General features: G+C 39.6%; 1 protein-coding gene across 6 annotated transcripts in view; it reads right to left on the bottom strand.

Moving 5' to 3' along the window:
* The window catches only part of DMTF1 (cyclin D binding myb like transcription factor 1), a 56802-nt gene extending 42097 nt beyond the window's left edge, over nucleotides 1-14705 (bottom strand). For 2 of the 6 annotated variants that reach the window (XM_043965782.1, XM_043965786.1), the window contains exons 1-2: nucleotides 14558-14705; nucleotides 902-1024 (exon numbers count right to left, since the gene is read on the bottom strand). The gene's annotated coding sequence lies outside the window, so the exon portion shown is untranslated. The other 4 variants (XM_043965783.1, XM_043965787.1, XM_043965784.1 and 1 more) reach the window with 4 other exon arrangements.
* Nucleotides 14706-20789: the final 6084 nt, after the last annotated feature.

The raw sequence follows: 20789 nt of genomic DNA, 5'->3' as shown, positions 1-20789 counted from the left end.
ATCACAAGTTAAGCTGATATTGGAAGTCAGTTTAAAATTTTAAGCTCTCTCTTAAAGTGAGGGTCGGTATAAATTTGGTCATTTCATCTATCTCCAGCCTCAGCTTCCACATCTCTCAAAGATGAAGATGTCAGACTAAATCATGGTGATACCTTCCAGCTTTATTCCTATTATCCTTTGGGGGAGAAACTGAGAAAGTGACTGAGAAAGAAAAGGAAACTAAACAGTTCCCAAGAGTTAGTATATTACTTTGGTGGAATTTGGATTTTCTTTTGCTGTTATCTGGTTAATCTGTCTTTATTGCTCTTTATCCCTTAAACACTAAGAGACTGCTCTGAAAGGGTTACGGAAGACAAATTACTATGAGTTATTTATAGGCACCAGAGAGATATTACTCTTTGGATCAAAGACTGATCACCCTTTTCTCCAATTTCTACATCTTCAGCATTTTACATGAAGTCATGTTCCCAATGATGCTTCTGAGACCCTATGAGATCTTGAATCAATAATGAAATATTAAATTGTGTTTATTATGCTATACTTAGGTTAGAAAGTTGCTATGCATTTAAAAAGACTGAACAAGATGGGCTGGAAGCAAAAAGGCATTAAGCTTAATCTTCAAATATTTGGACAATTGCAGTAATCATTATACATGCTCTAAGGACTTGGTTAATGTTTTGCTATAAAAATTCCAATTATACAAAGGGATATTCCCTTGCTTAGCATGGGCACTGCCCATACTTTGGTGCCTAATACATACCTGTGGAAAATTGAATGTGTTGACTGTAGTAAATCTGTAAATCCCATATTAAAAGTAGATGACACCAATAGTTCTAGTGTGATTAAAACTGAAGACACAGGAGTAGGGGAGGGTCTTGTCACATTCTTACACCAAACTTACCTAGTCAAAAGATGAAGCAGTTATTGCCCTTGCCACAGATTCAAGGTGCTTTTCCCTTGCTAGTAGCATTACCTTCATGTTAACTGGATTGAGTTTCCTCCATATTTCTATTTCTGGACCATTCTATGAATAACAAGATCACATAATTAGGGTCAATTATGTTCAAGTTTAATAATTTATCAGGGTCAATGAGAAAGACACATAGATCTGAGTATTAGTTAGCTGATGATATTCCACTTCCCTTGGGTGCCTCTTCAATATGCTAACCATTTAACAACACTAAAGGTATCTGTTATAAATAGAATTTATTCAAATTAGCAGCTAGGTGGTACAGTGAATAGAGCACTGGCCTTAGAGTCCGGAGAATGTGAGTTCAAACCTAGCCTCAGACACTTGACACTTATTAGCTGTGTGACCCTGGGCAAGTCACTTAACCCTAAATTGCCTCAAACATCCAGGGCCACCTCCAGTTGTCCTGATGTACATCTTGCCACAGGACCCAAATGGCTCTGGAGGAAAGAATGAAGAGGGTGACCTTGCACAGCCCTCCCTCACTTAAATTCAATTCACTGCAAGTCATGACATCACCTCCCGATGTCATGGTCCTCTTTGAAAATTAAGGACAAACAGAAACAATTCAAATTAGCTATTAAAATTAATCTCGAAAAGAGAAAGAACAAAAATTATGAGTGACCCTACAGATGTTAAGTAGGAGGTTTCTTATCCTAATTTGTCCACCATTAGGAAACTAAGCATTCTATAGTGAAAGTATTATTTAAAGGGAAAAAAAAGTTTAAAAAAACAGTGGTTATATAAACTCATTCCATAAATCTCATTTCACAAAATTACAAGCCAACACAATTGTAGTGACAATCCTTAAATTTTTTATGCTATCCTACTCCTCATCCTCACCATCTTTACTGGTAACATATTATTATATGTTTGTGTCCAACCATGATATTCAGTCGATTGACATTATTTATTAAGTGCCCACTATGTGCCAGGCACTGGGCAATTGGAGATACCAGGAAAGGCAAAAGACAGTCCTTGCCCTCAAGAAGCTCCCAACAGGGGAAAAAAAAAAAAAAGAAGCAACTCCCAAAGGAATGGGGAAGACAGCATCCAAATATACACAAATACATACATATTCCTCTGCCCTTCTGTAATTTCTAATTTTAATTCTTCTAAAATCACAGTGTTCTACAAGACGGATACAGGCTAGACCTGTGGTTTCATCAGGATATGGAATTTCCAGATGATGAAATGCCCACCAACTCTACCAACACAGATCAGCACCTTCTCTGCAGTTTAGATTCTTAGACAGTTGTCTCTTTAATAATCAGCTATGTAGCATCACAGGAGGCTCACTGGAAATATACCCATTTTAAAACTTCCTGGCTTCTTTGTTGTTAAAATGACAGAATGAACCAAAATCTGAACTTATATTAAGTTTTGTGAAGGCAGAGCTGCCACCTATGATTTTTCTCTTATAACATAGTGTCCTTTTACATGGCAAATGTTTAAAAATAATAATAATATGCATAAAAATAAAATCATAATCCTCAATGATCTCAATAATAGGAGAAAAAGACCAATGTGACATACTGAGCTGCCCAACTGAAAGACTTGTTTTTATATGGTAAAGTGTATTTAGAACTGCAGGTAGAAGACCTGTTAGACAAATAAATTCAACAAGATACAACAGTATCACAGGCAAGCACAAAGGAATTTCAGGAAGAAAGCATGAACGAGGTTCATGAGAGGCTCTACAAGGCTCCTGAGCAGAGTCCTGAAGAAAGCTAGAAGTAAGAGTGTGAAGGAGTGACTTTCTAGTGAGAGGGACAGCCCACGTGAAAACAGAGACTGGAGTTGAAATGCCAAGTTTAGCCAACAGCTAGTTGGCCAGGTTGGTTGGAACAGATTATGAAGTAGATGGTTTTAAATTCCAGGCTGAGAAGATAATATGTAATACTAGAAGCAATTGGAAACAACTGATTTTTCCTTGAGGGGGTGGGGGGAAACAGGATCAGACATGTGCCTTAGTAAGGCTATTTTGGCCACTGTGTAGATAGAGAAGAGAGCCTGGAAGGTATGCCAATGAGGTTACTGAAATGAGGGCCTCAATTATCACAATATAGTTTCCCTGTGAGGGCAAAGAACCTGACAGCATTGATGGTGAAGTTCAATCTCTTTAACAAAGTGTTCTTCAGGGTTGATTGCTTATTCCCCCCCCACCCCCCCAGTTCATAAAGCACTTAATATCTACTGCTTATTTTGGCATTTATTATGTAATGCCCTACAAAAATACTCAGTTCTTTTATGCTTCATCATCTATTAGAGGTACTCTAGTTCAAATCCCTTTAAGTTGACTGTACCCATTTCTTAGATTTTTGGGAAGTTCTTATTGAAAACATTCTGTTCCTTTTTTTCCTCATACGGCAAGTAGTAACTTAAGTCAATAAGTCACACCCCCTCAGACATCAGGGTCACAATGTTCAGAGAAATATAAAACAGAAATTAAAATTTGAGCTAGAGGAAAAAGCTAGGTAACAGGGACAAAAATAAGCCCATCATTAACAGGACAGAGAAGTAGAATCAGTAATCCACCACTGGGTTGTAATGACACTACAGGAGAAGGAAGGGAACAAACATTTATACAACACCTAAGTGCTTTAAAAATAAAATCTTTTTTTTATCCTCACAATGGCCTTGCAAAGTAGATGCTGTTATCCCCATTTTACAGTTGAGGAAACTGAGGCAAACAGAAGTTAAGTGACTTGCCCAAGATCAAATTCAAACTCAGGTCTTCCTTGATTTTGGGTCAAGTACTCTAGTCAACAAAAAGAGGCAGAGCATTTGTAGGAAGAGTTGTAACTGGTATAAGACTCGTGATTTCATTAGAATAGGGAACTCAAGGTGAGAACACTGCCTCTCCAAAAGCAGGTCTCTATCTTCTCTTCAATTTTGGCTATAGGGGGTTGCCTAGCATGGAGGTGTCAAATTACAGTGTATTGAATCAGATTAAAATGTAAGAGGCAAAATCTTAACAAAATAAAAATACAAGAAGGATAAAGTTAATTTACAGCTTTTTAAGTCAACACGAGGCCCTGAAGGCATCCTTTTCTATTTGCGTTTGACACCACTGGCTTCCAGCACAGAGAAGTTAACTAATTTGCCCCAGGTCAGAGCCAGTAAGTATGGAAGTGGGACTCAAACGGTAGCTTATCCTGGCTTTCAGGCTGCTCATATCTACACTGGATTCAAATTCTGACACTCATTAGTAGCATGACCCAAGATAAGCTAACAACCTCCATCTCAGGTTAATCTATAAAACTGGGATATTAATAGCACCTATATTACAGGACTGTTGTGACTCTCAAATGAGAAAATATACAAAGAGCTTTATAAGCCTTAAAGCACTGTTAGTTATCTATGTGTGGGGAAAAGAAAAAGGTTGAATTTACCAAAGGTTTGGGATGTCAAAGGGCTAGCTCGAGGATCATAGTGGGGGGGGGGGAAGAATGTTAATAAGGTCTCAGGCATTTTAGCAGTTTATCTAGGGAAGGGAATGTGGCAGCTAAGTGGTACAGTGGATAGAGCGCCAGGAACACCTAAGTTCAAATCCCGTCTCAGACACTATTAGTTGCGTGACTCTGGCTGAGTCATTTAAACCTGTTTGTCTCAGTTGTCTCGACTTTAAAATGAGCTGGAGAAGGAAATGGCAAACTTCTCTATTATCTTTGCCAAGAAAACCCCAACCAGGATCCCAAAGAGTCAGACATGACTGGACAACAACTAGCAGAAGGAAAAATGGGGGGAAGGAACTCATCACAAACAACACTTTATTATTACATGTGGGAGTTTTGTATTACTAGAAATTGATAACAAAGCAAAAGATGGGTCATTATGGCAATGCAACTTTAACTGACTTGATAATATAAATGAAGTCATTTGTATTTGTAAGTATCAGTAATACTTGGGGAAATTTGGGGGGAAATTGTAATTACTGATCAAACTTAGTGTTTCAAACAAGAGTGGAACAATTTATAACAGGCTAATCACTAAAATGTCAACATAAAATCATGTACATATTTTTACTGAATTTCCCCCCCATGTGATCATGTTTCTAGCCCACAAAATTAGTCCTTTGTAAACTGAAGTGGTCTCAGTCTAACACTCTGTAAGATTTTATAAAATCAACTCAAAAGCAATTAAAATGTTTTTATGACTATTTGATATATTTTGCTTCAGATTCAAGACATAATTTTATTACAGATATGTGTACACTATCCAGGTGTATAGCAACTGGGAGTTCTAGGAGGCAAGATATCCTTCTTCTTTTTTTTTTTTTTTGCTCGGGGCAATGAGGGTTAAGTGACTTGCCCAGGGTCACACAGCTAGTAAGTTGTCAAGTGTCTGAGGCCAAATTTGAACTCAGGTCCTCCTGAATCCAGGGCCGGTGCTTTATCTACTGTGCCACCTTGCTGCCCCTTTTTAAACTTTTTAAAAAAGATATCCTTCTATTCAATATTTTGTAACTCTAAATTTTTATTATGAATTTTTAAAATTATAAGCACATTCTCATTAATATTGGGCACTGAGGAAAGGAGTGATGAATTTTTTTTTTTTTTGCAGGGCAATGAGGGTTAAGTGACTTGCCCAGGGTCACACAGCTAGTAAGTGTAAAGTGTCTGAGGCTGGCTTTGAACTCAGGTCCTCCTGAATCCAGGGCCAGTGCTTTATCCACTGCGCCACCTAGCTGCCCCATAGTGATGAAATTTTAAAGTCATATATGGTATGCATGGAAGACATTTAAAAACTGTAAAAACATTTTTACTGTAAAATAATGACACTAATAGTTAACACAATGAAGCATATAGGAATGAACACAAAGCAATCTTTGAGGGGGGGTGTAAACGAGATTCAATACCTTCAAATCATAACATTATAGCTTTAGTCGTGTTTTATTGGTTCGTATTTACTTGAAGACTGAGCCACGTTTCTAAAGTTCAATTTATTACACACTGTCTATAAAAGTGGCATCTGTACTCATGTAATGAACTTCAAGTGTATATGACAGTGCTAAATTGCATGATCTTTGACCCAAAATAAAATTATTCTTCCAGCTGGCTCACTTTATGTACCAAAGAGAGTTCTATTGTTATACAAGACCCATTCTTTCACTATAGGGAGCTAACACACAAACTCATCAAATACTGCCTTGCATTGTTACTTTGTTAAGGGCTAAAATTCTAGCTAGTCTGTCTAAAATATCCAATGAGTGGTCGCCAATAAATTATAAGCTTTAGCAAGAGTTAGACTTTTAAGCGCTTATTAAGGAGAATAAGAATTTGGTAAAGAGAGAGAGAAAGGCCTAGATTCTTATCTATTAAAGGGAGAGCACATTTCTAGCTCCGCTCTCCACCAGCATCCCCAGGAAAGAGAGTGAGAGCAAGCACTAGTCTCTTCCTTCCTCCTCCCACTAGCCCGAGTCACTTCCTGACGCCAAAGAAAAGACTCCTGGTCTTGCCCTCAAAGACCTTCGCTTCATGGGCAGAACTCTTTTACAGTAAGCCTCCAGCAGGTGGCGTCATTCCAATCGTTACAACTTCAGTGCAAAAATCTCAATCAGTAGTGAACAAACATTTATCATCTATTCTGTCCCAGGCATTGTGTTCAGGGCTGCTGATAATTCCTGCCCTAAGGTACTTATTCTTCTGGGGGAGCCAACATACACATAAATACATACTAATTTTATTTTGTGGGAGAAGCATTATAAGCTGGGGAGGATGAATCAGAAAAGACCTGTAGGAAGTGGCATCTGATCTGAGCTCTGAAGTAAATGAGATTCTAAAGGGTAGAAGCAGAATTTCAGGGTGAGAAGGAATTGCATAGCAGGTACAGGGAACAGAAATGGGAGCTAAAATATCATGTATAAGGAATAGAGAGGCGGTCAGTTTGGAGAGGGGATGGGGAGAAGTGGCTGGGAGAAATATAAACAGTAGTATGTGAAGGGGAATAATTCATAATAAACCAGAGGCAAAGGAGCTACTGAAGTGTATTGAAAAGGAGAGTGATATTCTTAGCCCTGAGCCTCAGGAATGTTATTATTAGCACCTGTATGTAAAGGAAGGGGGACTTGAAGACAGGGAGATTAAAAGGCTATTCTAATAGTCCAGGAAATAGGTGCACAGTAAATAATTTGTGAGAATGAGTAGATTTAAAATGTGGGATGAATCTGAAAAGATCTCTTAAAGAAAATGGGGTTTTGAAGGATTTGGAGAACATAAGGGAAAGGGAAAAGTATTTCAAGCACATAGAAGAACATAAGAGCTTAGAATCTAGAATTCATTTAACATTTATTGAACATCTACTGGGTATACATTTCAGCATTTGTTAGGAATCTAAAGATGATTACAATCACTGCCTTCAAGAAGCTTAAGGATTTGCAAAAACATGGCATGTTTAAAGGCAATGAGATGGTTGGTATAGTTGGAATAAAGAGTCTTCATTGGATAGCTGTGGGAGATAAGGATGGGCATGATGGGGCAAGACTCTGAGAACCTTGAATTCTACACTCAAGAATTTGAGTACTATAATATGGAGCCAAATGGAGTTTTTGGTGTTGAACCACACAACAAGCAATCATCAAATTCAGCCCCCTCGTTGATCAAGAATCTCCCCAACAATATTGCCAACCATCTAGCCTCTGCTTAGAGACTTACAATGAGAAGTAAACTCATTACCTTCAAAGCAGTTCATTTTACTTTTGAATAGCTTTAATGACTTAAAGAAAAACTTCTCAAAGCCTAAAAATGTCTCCCTGCAATTTCCACCCACTGCTTTAGTTCTATCCTATCAGACCAAATGAAACAATTCTAACTGCTCTTACATATGAAAACCCTTCTAATCTTTTGAAGAGCTAAATCATGCATTTTATTTGTGAAGTCTTTTCTTACTTGGAATAAACATGGTCAGTTATTTTATTAGATCTTCTTATGGTGTATGATGTTCAGTCATCTCATGATCCTTGTTGCCCCTTCTGAAAGCACTCCAGATTGTTGCTACCTACTAGATGTCCATCCTAAAATGTGGCACCCAGAATTGCATACAGTACAGATGTGCTGGGAGGTGGGGGAGAAGGGTGCAGGGCAAAATGAAGTTCAGTCAAAATGTGTTGATATTGCCATTTGCTTTATTTCTCCATATAAAGAATCTTACTACAGTACCATAGGTTCATTGTTTTTTTTTTTTTAGTGAGGCAATTGGGGTTAAGTGACTTGCCCAGGGTCACACAGCTAGTAAGTGTTAAGTGTCCGAGGCCGGATTTGAACCCAGGTACTCCTGACTCCAGGGCCGGTGCTCTATCCACTTCGACACCTAGCCGCCCCATAGGTTCATTGTTAATGTAAATATTCACTGATCAATGACAACTCATTCCACATAAAAAAGTTGATAGTCCTATTGAAATGTCAATGTTGTCTACTTTTAGTACAATAATCAGCTATATAAAGCGCTTGCAAGAGATGCAACAAGCTATATTGCATATAAGACAGAGTTGGTGTGCTTTGGATGCTATCCAAGTACCTTTTGAAGCACTACCTAATAACAGGTTAAGCTTAGAGCTAGAAGGGACTGTAGAGATGAGGGACCTAATATCTCAACCGAGGTTCTCTGACTACAAGACTTTTGAAATACCTCCTGTTTCACCTATAAAAGTCTCTAAGCAAAACACTAAGGACAGTTTCCATAATATTCACTTTAGACAACAATAAGTTCAAGTAGCACAGTACATATATTCACAATCTAATCCTTTTACTTCAGGGCTTTGTGTAATGTAATACCTTGCTACTCAGGTGCTTACAAACAGGTGAAACAAGATCCCATCTATTATTTAAAAGTTAGGCTAGCATCCAACTAACTAAGATTTTGCTAGAATAATTACACTGTTTTTGTAAGACTTGTCAATTGTAAGACTACTACTATAAATTCAGGGCTTAGAATTATCAGGTTCCAGGTTATCTGCTAGTTTTATATAGGATGCAAAGCAGCTTCAGTTCAATTTTACTCTCAACTGTAGCAATCAAGATGCATCTTCATAGCCTGTGTACATCTATTTTACTGTATTTTAGTAAAGACCTGAGTTCCAGTTCCAGTTCTGTCATACTAGCTGTGTGACCCTGGACAAATCGCTTAACCTCTCTGTGACTATTTCATCTATAAAATGAGATAACTGAACTTGATGGCCTCTATGATTCTGGCTCTAAATTTATGATCCTATGACTTCAGTTCAAATTTTACCTCTGAGATATATACTTTTCTGTGCAGCTTTTGCAAGTTGGGCCCCAATTTTCTCTATTTTTTATACTGGGAGTTCTTTACACTGATGCAATCACAGCCACAGTCTAAGAAGAAAAACCTTTAGAAAATTACAGGGCAGCAACCAGGGGCCTTCTCCAGTTTCAGCCACCTCATCTTCTTTGCACACTCAAAGCAGTAGCCTGGACAGATGTGCTCAATTCCTATCCTGGGGCCACTCCAGACGGACTGTCAAGCTCTGATTTGTCATCCTTTTCAGGAAGGTTTTCCTCTCCTAAACTTGGCTGAACAGTTTTGATCACTTTATTTTATAAGGCAAAATATTAAATAAAAGATCAACTTTATAAGAAATCAAATTAGATGTTAGAAATGAACACTTTTTACTCCAAAAAGAAACTTTACATGAGCATAGTCCTAAGAAGGCTGGCCTGACCTATGAATAAAACACGACATTAAAATCCAAATTCTCTGCCAGATGTCTTGGAAATTTCTTTGTAGTTCCTATAGAGAAGAAATTAATAGGCATTTCTGTAATAATCTGACCAATTGGAGGAACAAAATTTTCCAACATGGCCGATTTGACAATTCAATTCACCAACAAATTTATTTTTAAAAATCCCTTTTCGAATTTTTAAATTCAGTGCCAGCTTGACTTAAGTACCTCTAAATGTATTTAATGTTAGATTTTATTTAAAATGTCATTCATTCAAACATTTATTAAGTGGCTATTTTCAAGCCATTATTCAGGCACTTTGTGTACCTTCAATGAAAATATGTACCACTGCAATCTTCTACTAAGGATTGTCAGGGAACTGCATTTCTTTTATAAGTATACTTCTTAAGCAAACCAAGGGTTTTAGCACTCTCTAACAGATATTAAAGACTTGGAGATGGATAGAATGAGAACCATTATAATTTCTACCACTTAATGGACACAAAGATGAGATAAGGTCGATGAGTTTCATAAAGAGGTAGTGTATCTAACCATAATGACATCAAACAGAAAGGTTACACTAGGCTGCTAAACAATGAATTTAGTAATGAAGTAACTTTAGTCTGGTCAGATTTTGATGCTTTATTCAATAGTGGTATTTTACCTTTCTAAGGCTGAAAAACACAAAAGCAACAAAAAGAGTAAATGTTCCCTTTTATTAACTATTTAAACATTAGTTTACATCCCCCCCCACCCCCAAATCCCAGACCAAACCAAACCAAAAACCCCAACCCAAAACAAAACTTTTCAGTTCCCACTCCTTCAACCCAAAGCAACCAGGGGTTAGTAAATATCCAATTTATCTTCAGGCCCCTCGGAAATTTTCTCCATTAAAAGACTTGAAAGGCCTACTGAATATATCTGTGGTTTTAAAAAAAGTAGCAAATATTTTAACACAAATTTCTGTCAAATCCCTGCTTTTCTTTTAGAGCAGAAATCACTTGATTAGGAGTAAAGACCTTTGTCCTAGTCCCAGAGATGTTGCTAGACAGATGACCCTGGGCAAATCACTTAATTTTTACTAAAATTCAGTTTCTTATCTGCAAACTGGGGACAGTCCTTGCACCTGCCTAACTCACAAGCTAGTTTTGGGGATCAATAAAGATGAAGTTCTCAAAAGTGCTCTAGAAAACAAATTTCTATGCAAATATATGGTAGTAGAGTCTAATCTCTCCATAAGATACTATTAAGCTGACTGTTACAAGACTTAAAGGTTTTTTAAAAACTTGACATACATCACCTGATTCTCACAATAACGTTCTGAGGTATATACTTCAGATGATACTGTTGAGTTCTTTCAGTCATGGCCCACTCTCCATGACCCCATTTCAATAGCAATCTTGTTGCCCTCTTCAGATACTATCCTCATTTTATAGATGTGAAAACTGAGCCTTAGAAAAGTGAGATGATGAGAGTCAAACGGCTATTAAGTACCAAAGGTTAGACAGAAACTGAAGTATTCCTGTCCCCAAGTTTGGCACTCTATCCACCATGCCCACCTAACTAGCAATGGCTGGAACACAGGGTCAGGAAGAACTCAGTTCAAATCCAACCTCAAACACTTATTAGCCATGTGACTCTGAGAGGTAAGCTACTTAAACCTGTTTGCCTCAGTTTCCTCATTTGTAAAATGAGCCAGAGAATGGCAAAGAAAACACTAATTTACCTGTGTTTCTCAACTAAATCTTATTAAAATTTTTGGTATTAAAAGGGCTGGAAGCAAGTCTAATAAGTTTTAGAAAATCACAATGGAGTACTTTTGTGGCCTGCCATATCAAAAGTCTTACAGTTTTAATAACCACTGGAATCTTGAATCAAATGAAAAACACCTGAGGAATATTTTGAAGTAGGATTCTGATTTACTACTTTTTTACTACAAAGCATTATTCAGCAGTAATTTTAAGAACAAAGTTGTTTATAATGTCTAATAAGTATCACTCTAAATTGTGTGAAAATTCAGAATTAGGAAATAAAGAACCAATTTTAGATTTTTTTAATGGAAAAATGCATTTACTTCATCAGGTTTTGAACTTAAAGAGCTATCTGATAAATCCAAAAACCCTGAACTGCTACAACTCAATGGGAGACAGAGAGCTGCAAATAAATTAAAAAAAAAAATTATGAGGTCCAAGCCCCATCACAGGAAGTGGTGTTAGAAGTGATGGGCTGGAATCCCACCTGTGATACTTGTATTAGAATTGACATACTATGAGCAAATCACCTCATATTTCTGAGCTTTGGTTTCCTGATCTGTAAAATGCAGTACCCACAAGATGGAGATATGAAGTTCACATATAATCTATAGAATACACTTCAATTATAAAAATGTCATTCATTTTTAGAGGTGGGAGAGCAAATTAGGGAAGGCTTCACAGAGGAAGTGTCAGGTGAGTTCAACAAAGAAGAGGAGAAAAGGACTAACAGCTGTCAGACTAAGGCAGTACAGAGAATTTTGGGGTAGAGGGGGGCAGAATGAGTAGGGGAGTACACAGTTTTGCTGGAGAACAAGAGGCAGAATATAAGGAAAGTAATATGAAATAAACAGCAAGGTTGTACTAGATTAGAGAGGGCTCTGAAAGTCGGGAAAAGAAGTTAAGGAGTTTGAACTTTAATTGGAAGGCAATAGGAAGCCAGTGAAAAGTCTTTGAACAGTTAAATGATAAGAAGTTAGCAAAACACTTAAAGTTTGCCAAACTAGTCCAGAGCATTTAGGTGGTGCAATGAATAGAGCACCAGGCCTGGAGTTACTAAATCCAGAGTTCTAATCCCACTTACAAGTTGTGTGACCCTGGGCAAGTCACTTCACCTTATTTCCCTCAGTTTCCTCATCTGTAAAATGAGCTGGAGAAGGAAATGGCTAATTGATCCAGTATTTGTCAAGAAAACCCCAAAAAGGGGTTATGAAAAGTCAGACACAACTGAAACAACTAAACAAAAAACTGGCTCAACTGGAAAGATGTGTGTGTGTGTGTGTGTGTATGTACATGTCTATATATCTCTCTACACACTGTTGTGGTATTTCTAAAGATATCGAAAGTTAAAATATAGGCACCATGGATAGTGACTGAGTTATTCTGTGCCAAGTATAGTATGTCGACTATGGTTAATTTACGAAACATAAATATCATTAAATGGAAAAAAAAAACACACCACCAAACGCTGGGTGTTAATTTAATTACCTTGTACACTGTCAACATTTCTAATTGGTAAAAACTGATTTTTATACATTAAAAGTAGGTTAGAATTTTGGATGAAATAAATCAATTTCCCCATTAACCTCACTTAACTACTTCATTCAAACACTGCAACACCTTTTGTTGCAATGTGCAGATGTTCTGGATAACTGACTCAGATTATAGATTTGGAGCTGAAAGGGCCTTACAGATCATTTGGTCCAAATCCTCCATTTTACAGAGGAGAGGGAGGGAACACTGAGGCCCCAGAGGTTAAGAACCATACCTACGATGATACCAGCAGAGTCAAGGATCCAAATCCAGAGCATATTTTCCGATTCCAGATCCATCCGATGCTCTTTTCCACTTTACCACGGCCTGCCACCCCCAGAAAGAGGCAATCCTAATATAGATGGTTTCCCTCAAATGAAAACAACGACACCCCATGCTACAACTAAATTGCCCCTTCATAAACAACATATTTTTATTTTAACGGAATATAAACAGTTCCCTCATTAAGAATGTATTCTGATTTTTGATGAACATACAATATAGCGAGTACCAACAAGTGGCATCTTCAATTCTCAGAAATGAAGTTTAAAAAAACTCAGAAAGGAGAATAGCTCATTCATTTTTCAACACAATAGGAGTCCGGACTTTACATTCTTCCCAGCCTCCTCCTCTAATCTAAGCAACAAAGTGGGGGGGGGGGGGGAGAAGAGGGGAGGAGGACAGCCGCAAATGTCTGGGTGACCAAAGCAGGGAGGGGACGTTTCTGCCCTCATTTCCCATTAAACGGGGATCAAACACCCGATTCTCCCGAGGCGCTAAACTCAAAGGCGGCAGCGGCCCGCACACCAGGGAACAGCTGGGGACCCGAGGGGCGTCAGAGGGAAGGGGGAGGGAGGGCCCCCAAACCCCAGCCAAGTAGAAATTAACGAGAGCCTACCTCCTCCCCGCTGGGAGAAGCCCCCATGTGCCCCGGCTCTGAGTCCAGGGGAGGCCGGCGTGGCCAAGTCCGCCGGGGAGGGGGTGGGGGAGCTGGACACCAATTAAACGGACTCCGGTGGCCTCGAGGCCTCCCTCCGGTGGGAAAAGCTGGGGGGCGCAAGACGAAAAACGGGGGGGCGGAGAGGGGGAGACATCAACACCCCTGCCCCCAACTCACCCCCTTTTACAGAACTCATCGCTAAACCGAACCCAAGAATGCAATCACCCCAACCCCCAGACCCTCCCCCGCGCCCTCCCCCCCAGGGGTCCCGGCGCCATTTGGACTCCATCGAAGCGAGCCGCCGCCATTTTCCGCCTCCGTCAGTAACGCAGCGGCTTCTCCGCCTCTGCGGCCGCCCGCTTCCCATCCCCTCAGCCCCAGCCCGGCGAGGGAGGAACTGGCCCTGGCCGGCGGGGAGAGGGGAGGGGTGTGGAGGGGAGGGGAGGAGCAGGGTGGGTGGAGGGGAGCCTCCTCCAGCCGGCCCGACTCGGGGCTTCCCCCCTCCCTAGCCCTCCGCACCCCTCCCCCAGGCCGCAGGTCCAGGGGCCCGGGAGCGCAGAGGGCAGGGGAAGGGGGCAGGGGCAGGCGGCCAGGGGGCCGGGCGGACTGAGCTGCGCTGCGCGGGGCGGAGCGGAGAGGCCCCGGCGGCGGTTGGGACCTGAAGGTTCCATCGCACTTACTTCCTGTTTTGGGTCCGGGCACTTTGGAAGAACCAGGATGGAGGCTCCGAAAAATACCAGGATGGAGGAAGCGGCTGTGGGCGAGAGCGGCCGCGGCCGGAGAGAGAGAGCGCGACAACCCGCCGGAAACCGGGCCACCGCTCCGCCCCGCCCCCAGACGCTCTCCCCTCCTTCCCCTCCCGTCTTTCTCCCCTGTTGCAGCAGCCACTCTTTCCTCCCCCCGCTCGGCTGTCGTCATTTCCGTCCGGCCAGAACGCTGGGAAAGGGGCCTTGGCTTTTGGGTTCCCGCGGGTCAGGGAGTGGGGCACACTGTGGGTCTCTTCCCGGTTCTTAGAGTCCGGGCCGCCCCTCTGGGAAGAGCTTCCTTTTAGGCCAGCGGCTGGTGTTCCTTCGGGCAAATGGGACGGGCTGGGACGGCCTCGGTGTCCCTGGGCTCCGCATGCAGTGATGGGGAAGCCTCGGAGCGGGGCTGAAAGGGAAAGAAGGGACTGGGGTTCTTAAGAGTCGGGAGGTGAGAGGACCCGAAAGATCATGTAGGGCAGGGACCCTTGAATAGTCTGATGAAGCCTATGGACCCTTCCCTTCTCAGAATAAAGGTTTTAAATGTATAAATAAAACGCACAGGATTCCAAAGGAAACCGCTTATGTGGAAGTAAAAGCGTTACTTTGTTTTCCCCTTCTAAATTCCAGGACTCCCTGACATCTGTCCCCCCAAGGTTATACGGAGAGTAAGTAGTAGATCGAGAATCGAGTCCAGTTCTACTGAACTGGATCTGCTGCTCTCTGGCAGGGTTGTCCTTGTCCCACCCCCGTGAACAACATTTTGTCTTGACCAGAACTGTGACAGAAATGGTAAAAACAAATCACAATGGTGTTGCCAGGTGCTGGGCAACTGATTGGTGGGAAAATAATGACCAACTATGAAATAGAAGAGTACTTCCTTCTGTTAGTAATGACTTGTGACTGCTCCCTCACATAACTCTATTGGGGGTACTAAGAGGTAGAAGTAATAACTGAATGCAGCCCATTTTTCATTGAAAAAACTAAAGTGATAAAGAGGTAAAGTGCAGGTTTTGACATAAGATCTAGTTTTGAGTCCTATTTCTCCCAGTTACTGTCTGTGGATGGGGCAAATCACAACCTCTTAAAGTCTCGAATTTTCTGTCTGTATGCTGCCTACCACGATGAGTTGTGAAAAGTATTTTTTGTGAACCTTTGTAAACTCTATAAATATGAGTGATCATTCAAACATGCTATAGTCATATTAAATATGATTCATATGGAATATGTTGAAAGTGATGAGGTATCTATAAAGTATAATAGAAGTTAACTTGTTAATGATATTTTCAATCATCTATAAGAATTTTATTAGGATAGCATGCGATTTAAAGAAGAAATTAATTTCCATTTCCATTGCAATGCTTTCAGCACGATACAATGAAAGTCAAATTTGCTCTATCCAAAATATAAGAACCTAATATTCTAATAGTAGCTATATTTTATGGAATTCAGTTTTCATTACAATGTCTGCTTAGTCCTCCACAGGATATTACTTTTTTTTTACATTGATCAGAGTTCTTTACAATCTTATTGTATACATTGTTCTGCTCTCTTCACTCTTCATCAGGTCATGCAGTCTGCCCAGGTTTCTCCACCTCCTTCATTTCCCATATTTTTAAAAAGGAATTCCTCAGTAGTTGTGCCCCGATCTGTATTTTGAGGCCCACTAGACAATGCTTATTTTGTGCTCTGACTTAGTCAAACTGACCTTCTGCTTTTCATATATGATAATCCATCTCCATGGCAGGAAGGCTAGAATGCAGGAATGTCCTCCCTCCTGACCTCCACCTCATAGAATCTCTTTCTTCCTTCAAGATGCAGCTCAAGAACCATTTTCTGCATGAAAGACTTTTCTGATCTCCCAACTAGTTAGTGCTTTCCCCTTTTCCCCCAATTAAAATTTTTTTTTAAATTTAAAGTTTTGAGTTCCAAATTTTATCCCTCCTCTCTCCTCCCTACCCTCTACCCCCTCCCTGAGATAGTAAGCAATCAGATATAGGTTGTCTATGTGCAGTTATGTAAAACATTTCCATATTAGTCATTTCATACAAGAAGACAGGTGAAAGAAAGAAAATGAAAAATAGCATGCTTCAGTCTGTATCCAGGAGGCAGATAGTATACTTCATCATGAGTCCTTTGGGATTATCTTGAATCATTGTATTCCTTAGAATAGCTAAATCATTCACAGTTCTTCATCGAACAATATTGCTGGTACTGTGTGCAACATTTTCCTGGTTCTGTTCACTATGTATCAGTTCATGTAAATTTTTCCAGGTTTTTCTGAAATCATCCTGCACATCATTTCTTATAGCACAATAATATTCCATTACAGTCATATACTACAGCTTGTTTAGCCATTCCCCAATTGTTGGGCATTCCTTTGATTTCCAATTCTTAGCCACCACAAAAAGAGCTGCTATAAATATTTATGTACAAGTGGGTCCTTTCCCCTTTTTTTGAATGTCTTAGGGATATAGACCTAGTAGTGGTATTCTTGGATCAAAGAGTCTGCATAGTTTTATAGCCCTTTGGGAATAGTTCCAATTTGCTTTCCAGAATGGTTGGATCAGTTTACAACTCTACCAACAGTGTCCCAGTTTTCCCATATCCCCTCCAACATCCAACATTTTCCATTTTTGTCATATTAGCTATTCTGATAGGTGTGCAGTACTACCTCAGAGTTGTTTTAATTTGCATTTCTCTGATCAATAGTGTTTTAGAGCATTTTTTTTTATGTGAGTATAGGTAGTTTTGATTCAGGGTCTTACACTCTGATTCTTTATGGTGCCCTGAGTTATCAAAGGTTATGCTAGTGGAACTTATGTTCTGACATAGAACAGGTTCCTTTTATACAGTGAGGTACTTTAGGTACTCCTATTTGGGGATGATATTCTGTTGATTGCACATAGAACATTACATAACCTTACTGAGATCTGTGACAACTCAAAAGCAATTAACAATGTCTTCTGGAAAAACTAGGGGAAAACATGTCTTCTTCTAGATCATTACCTGTCTTTGGATGGCCAGTCCATTATTGAATGAGTACATCAGGATTCTCTCTTTCTCTCTCCCTCCATATATATATATAATATTTATATATATGTATATCCTAAACATACCAGGATATATATGTATTTGTATATGCATGCACATGTACATATATAATATATATCTCCTGATGTATATACATATGCATATATAAATATATACATATATTTGGGATAGGCTCTGCAGATCAATAGATTAGAATTGAATAGAAGGAAGAAAAAAGTCTTAATTGTACTTTTGACAATTCTAAGCTGCCTCTAGACACAAGAATCTAGTTATGTATAAATATTCTCCTCTTGATGCTTTATGATTCTGAATACTGGAACACACATTTTCTGAAGAATCTGAATGGTGAATCACTCAAAGGGTGATGGAGAGATGCATGAAAAGTACAAGTAGGCTGCAATATATTTCTTTATCTTCCTTTGTTCCTTATCTTCCTCCTTATCTCCCTCCTTCCCTCCTTCCCTCCCTCCCTCCCTCCCTCCCTTCCTTCCTTCCTTCCTTCCTTCCTTCCTTCCTTCCTTCCTTCCTTCCTTCCTTCCTTCCTTCCTTCCTTCCTTCCTTCCTTCCTTCCCTCCTTCCCTCCCTCCCTCCCTCCCTCCCTTCCTTCCTTCCTTCCTTCCTTCCTTCCTTCCTTCCTTCCTTCCTTCCTTCCTTCCTTCCTTCCTTCCTTCCTTCCTTCCTTCCTTCCTTCCTTCCTATATTTCTAATGATGACCTAAGGGCATAATGTGGTAAAAGGGATAATATAACTATTCCCTCACTTTAACTTTTTCATCTCTATTTCTTAGTTTCCTTGACATCCTCAAGAATAATTTCAAAGCTATTAATCCTGAAGGCCTTTCACAGTCTTCCTATTTGCTAAAGCACTTTTTTCCTCAGTCCCTTCTCTCTATTCTGTATATATCTTGTATCTACCCAGTTGTTTAAATAGTGTCTCTCCTGTTGGTATGTAAACTCCTTGAGTTTGAGGACTCTGTTTTCACCTGTCTTTGAATCCTCAGTATCTGGCAAACAGTAAGTGTATAAATATTTCTTGACTGACTGATGAGGTGAACCATTCTCAGGGCAGGAGATAAGAGATAATAAATACAAAGATTAGAGGCAGCACTGGTACTAACAGAATGTAAAAAAGACCTAGTGGAAAACTAGCACATTAGATATCTACGGGCAATCTTTAGGAGATGATGGACAAACATCCCACAGGATGAGGGGGTGTGGGTGGTATGTGGCTTACATTAATGGAGAGAACCTGCATATTGATGAGATCTCAGATATATTTAGGTATTTCTGATCCCTAATTCTGGTTTTCTCTCAAGACAAAGTTCAATTGGAGGAATCAAGGGATATGCTTCTAATTTGACTAGTGGTTATTTGAAAGAAATTTGAAAACTCAAATACTCCAGGTTAGAAAGGTTTTTTAAAAAGTGATTTCCCACCTTTCTATCTTTGCTTACACTTTTCCCAAAGTATAGAATTCTATGCTCCTACCTTTTGAATTTTTATCCACCCTTTGAAGCCTATTTCAAATGTTACTTTTCCCCCAGAATGCCTTTTCAATTACCCTCCATCCCCCAGTCAATTATCACCTTCTTTTCTCTTTTCTCTTCTTATACTTCACATAGCAGTTTGCTTCTCTCTGTGCTCTTATGTATTGATTTTATTGTTTGAGGATATAATAAATTTGTCCTAATTTGTAAGTTCACAAAGGTAAGAAACATGTTTTACAAACTCTTTGTCTAAAGACAGTCAACTGTTAAGTTAACTACCTGAGAAAGTAAAGGGTATTTTTTTCAATCTACTTGAGAGGGATTATGCTGAGTCCTTCTGCCCCCTTCTCCCCCCGCCAATTTAGGTAAAATATAGTGAGAGTAGAGAGAGAGAAAGATAGACAGTGGGAGAAAGATGTGGACTATAGTTGATGGTATTTTGTTGAGATTTCATTAGTGAGACAATTCTTCCTATGTCTGTTGATAGATTTCAGGGAGTTTGTGAAACTGGATGGAAATGTATTTTTTATTCTATATAATTGATTTCTTTTGTAATTCTATATATTTTATTCATTTTAAAACATTCTGAGACGGGTCCATAGGCTTCGCCAGATGGCAATGATACACAAAAACAGTTCAGATTTAAAGAGACAAAATAGAATGCTCTGATCCCAAATGGGTAATGCTTTGTTCTAATAATGAATAGGCAGGCACTCAGATGTAAGCACCTGAACTTTTGGAGGGGGTTCTGGACGCAGAAATGAGGAAGGTAAAACTGTTTCCTTCACTTGTTTTGAGGGTATGCAGGAGACCTACCACTGTATGCACGTGGTAATTTCTGCATTCATCAGCACACCTTACTTAGCTACATCTGTCAGTGAGTTAATTGCCTATTCTCAGCTCCCTAAAGAGCAAAGAGATAGGAGCTAGTAGAAATGGAAAGCTTTCTCTGCTGTTTGGGGAACTGGAGTGTTATCAAATGGAAGTTGTTTTCTGTGATACACAGTTACTAATCTGATCTGATATTAGTATGGTTACATTTTCTTTTTTTTTGTGGGGCAATGGGGGTTAAGTGACTTGCCCAGAGTCACACAGCCAGCAAGTGTCACGTGTCTGATGCCAGATTTGAACTCAGGTCCTCCTGAATCCTCGGCAGGTGCTTTATCCACTGTGCCACCTAGCTAGCCCCTACATTTTTTTTTTAATACTAAAAGTAAACAATCTCTAAAGCATGGGTTCTTAATCTTTTTCTCTGTGTGTGGAAGATCTCTGGTGGTGTGGTAAAACCTCTGTACCTCTCAGAATAATATTTTTAAATGAATGAAATAAAATAGATTGGATTAAAAAGAAACTTGGCAGTGTGAATAGAGTGCCAGACCTAGACTTGGAAAGACATCTTCCTGAGTTCAAATCTGGCCTTGGACACTTACTAGCTGTGTGACGCTGGGTAAATCACTTAACCCTGTTTGCCTCAGTTTCCTTATCTGTAAATGAGCTGGAGAAAGAAATGGTAAAGAACTCCAGTATCATTGCCAACAAAACCCCAAATTAATTCACAAAAAGTCAGACACTATGACTGAACAACAACAACATACATTTGTTTAAATAGTTTCCGATTAGATTATAAGCTCC

The sequence above is a fragment of the Dromiciops gliroides genome, chromosome 5 (genome assembly GCF_019393635.1).
Source record: "Dromiciops gliroides isolate mDroGli1 chromosome 5, mDroGli1.pri, whole genome shotgun sequence".
NCBI lineage: Eukaryota > Metazoa > Chordata > Mammalia > Microbiotheria > Microbiotheriidae > Dromiciops > Dromiciops gliroides.
The sequence above is the reverse complement of the archived record's forward strand: the minus strand, read 5'-3'. Positions and strand labels throughout refer to the sequence as shown.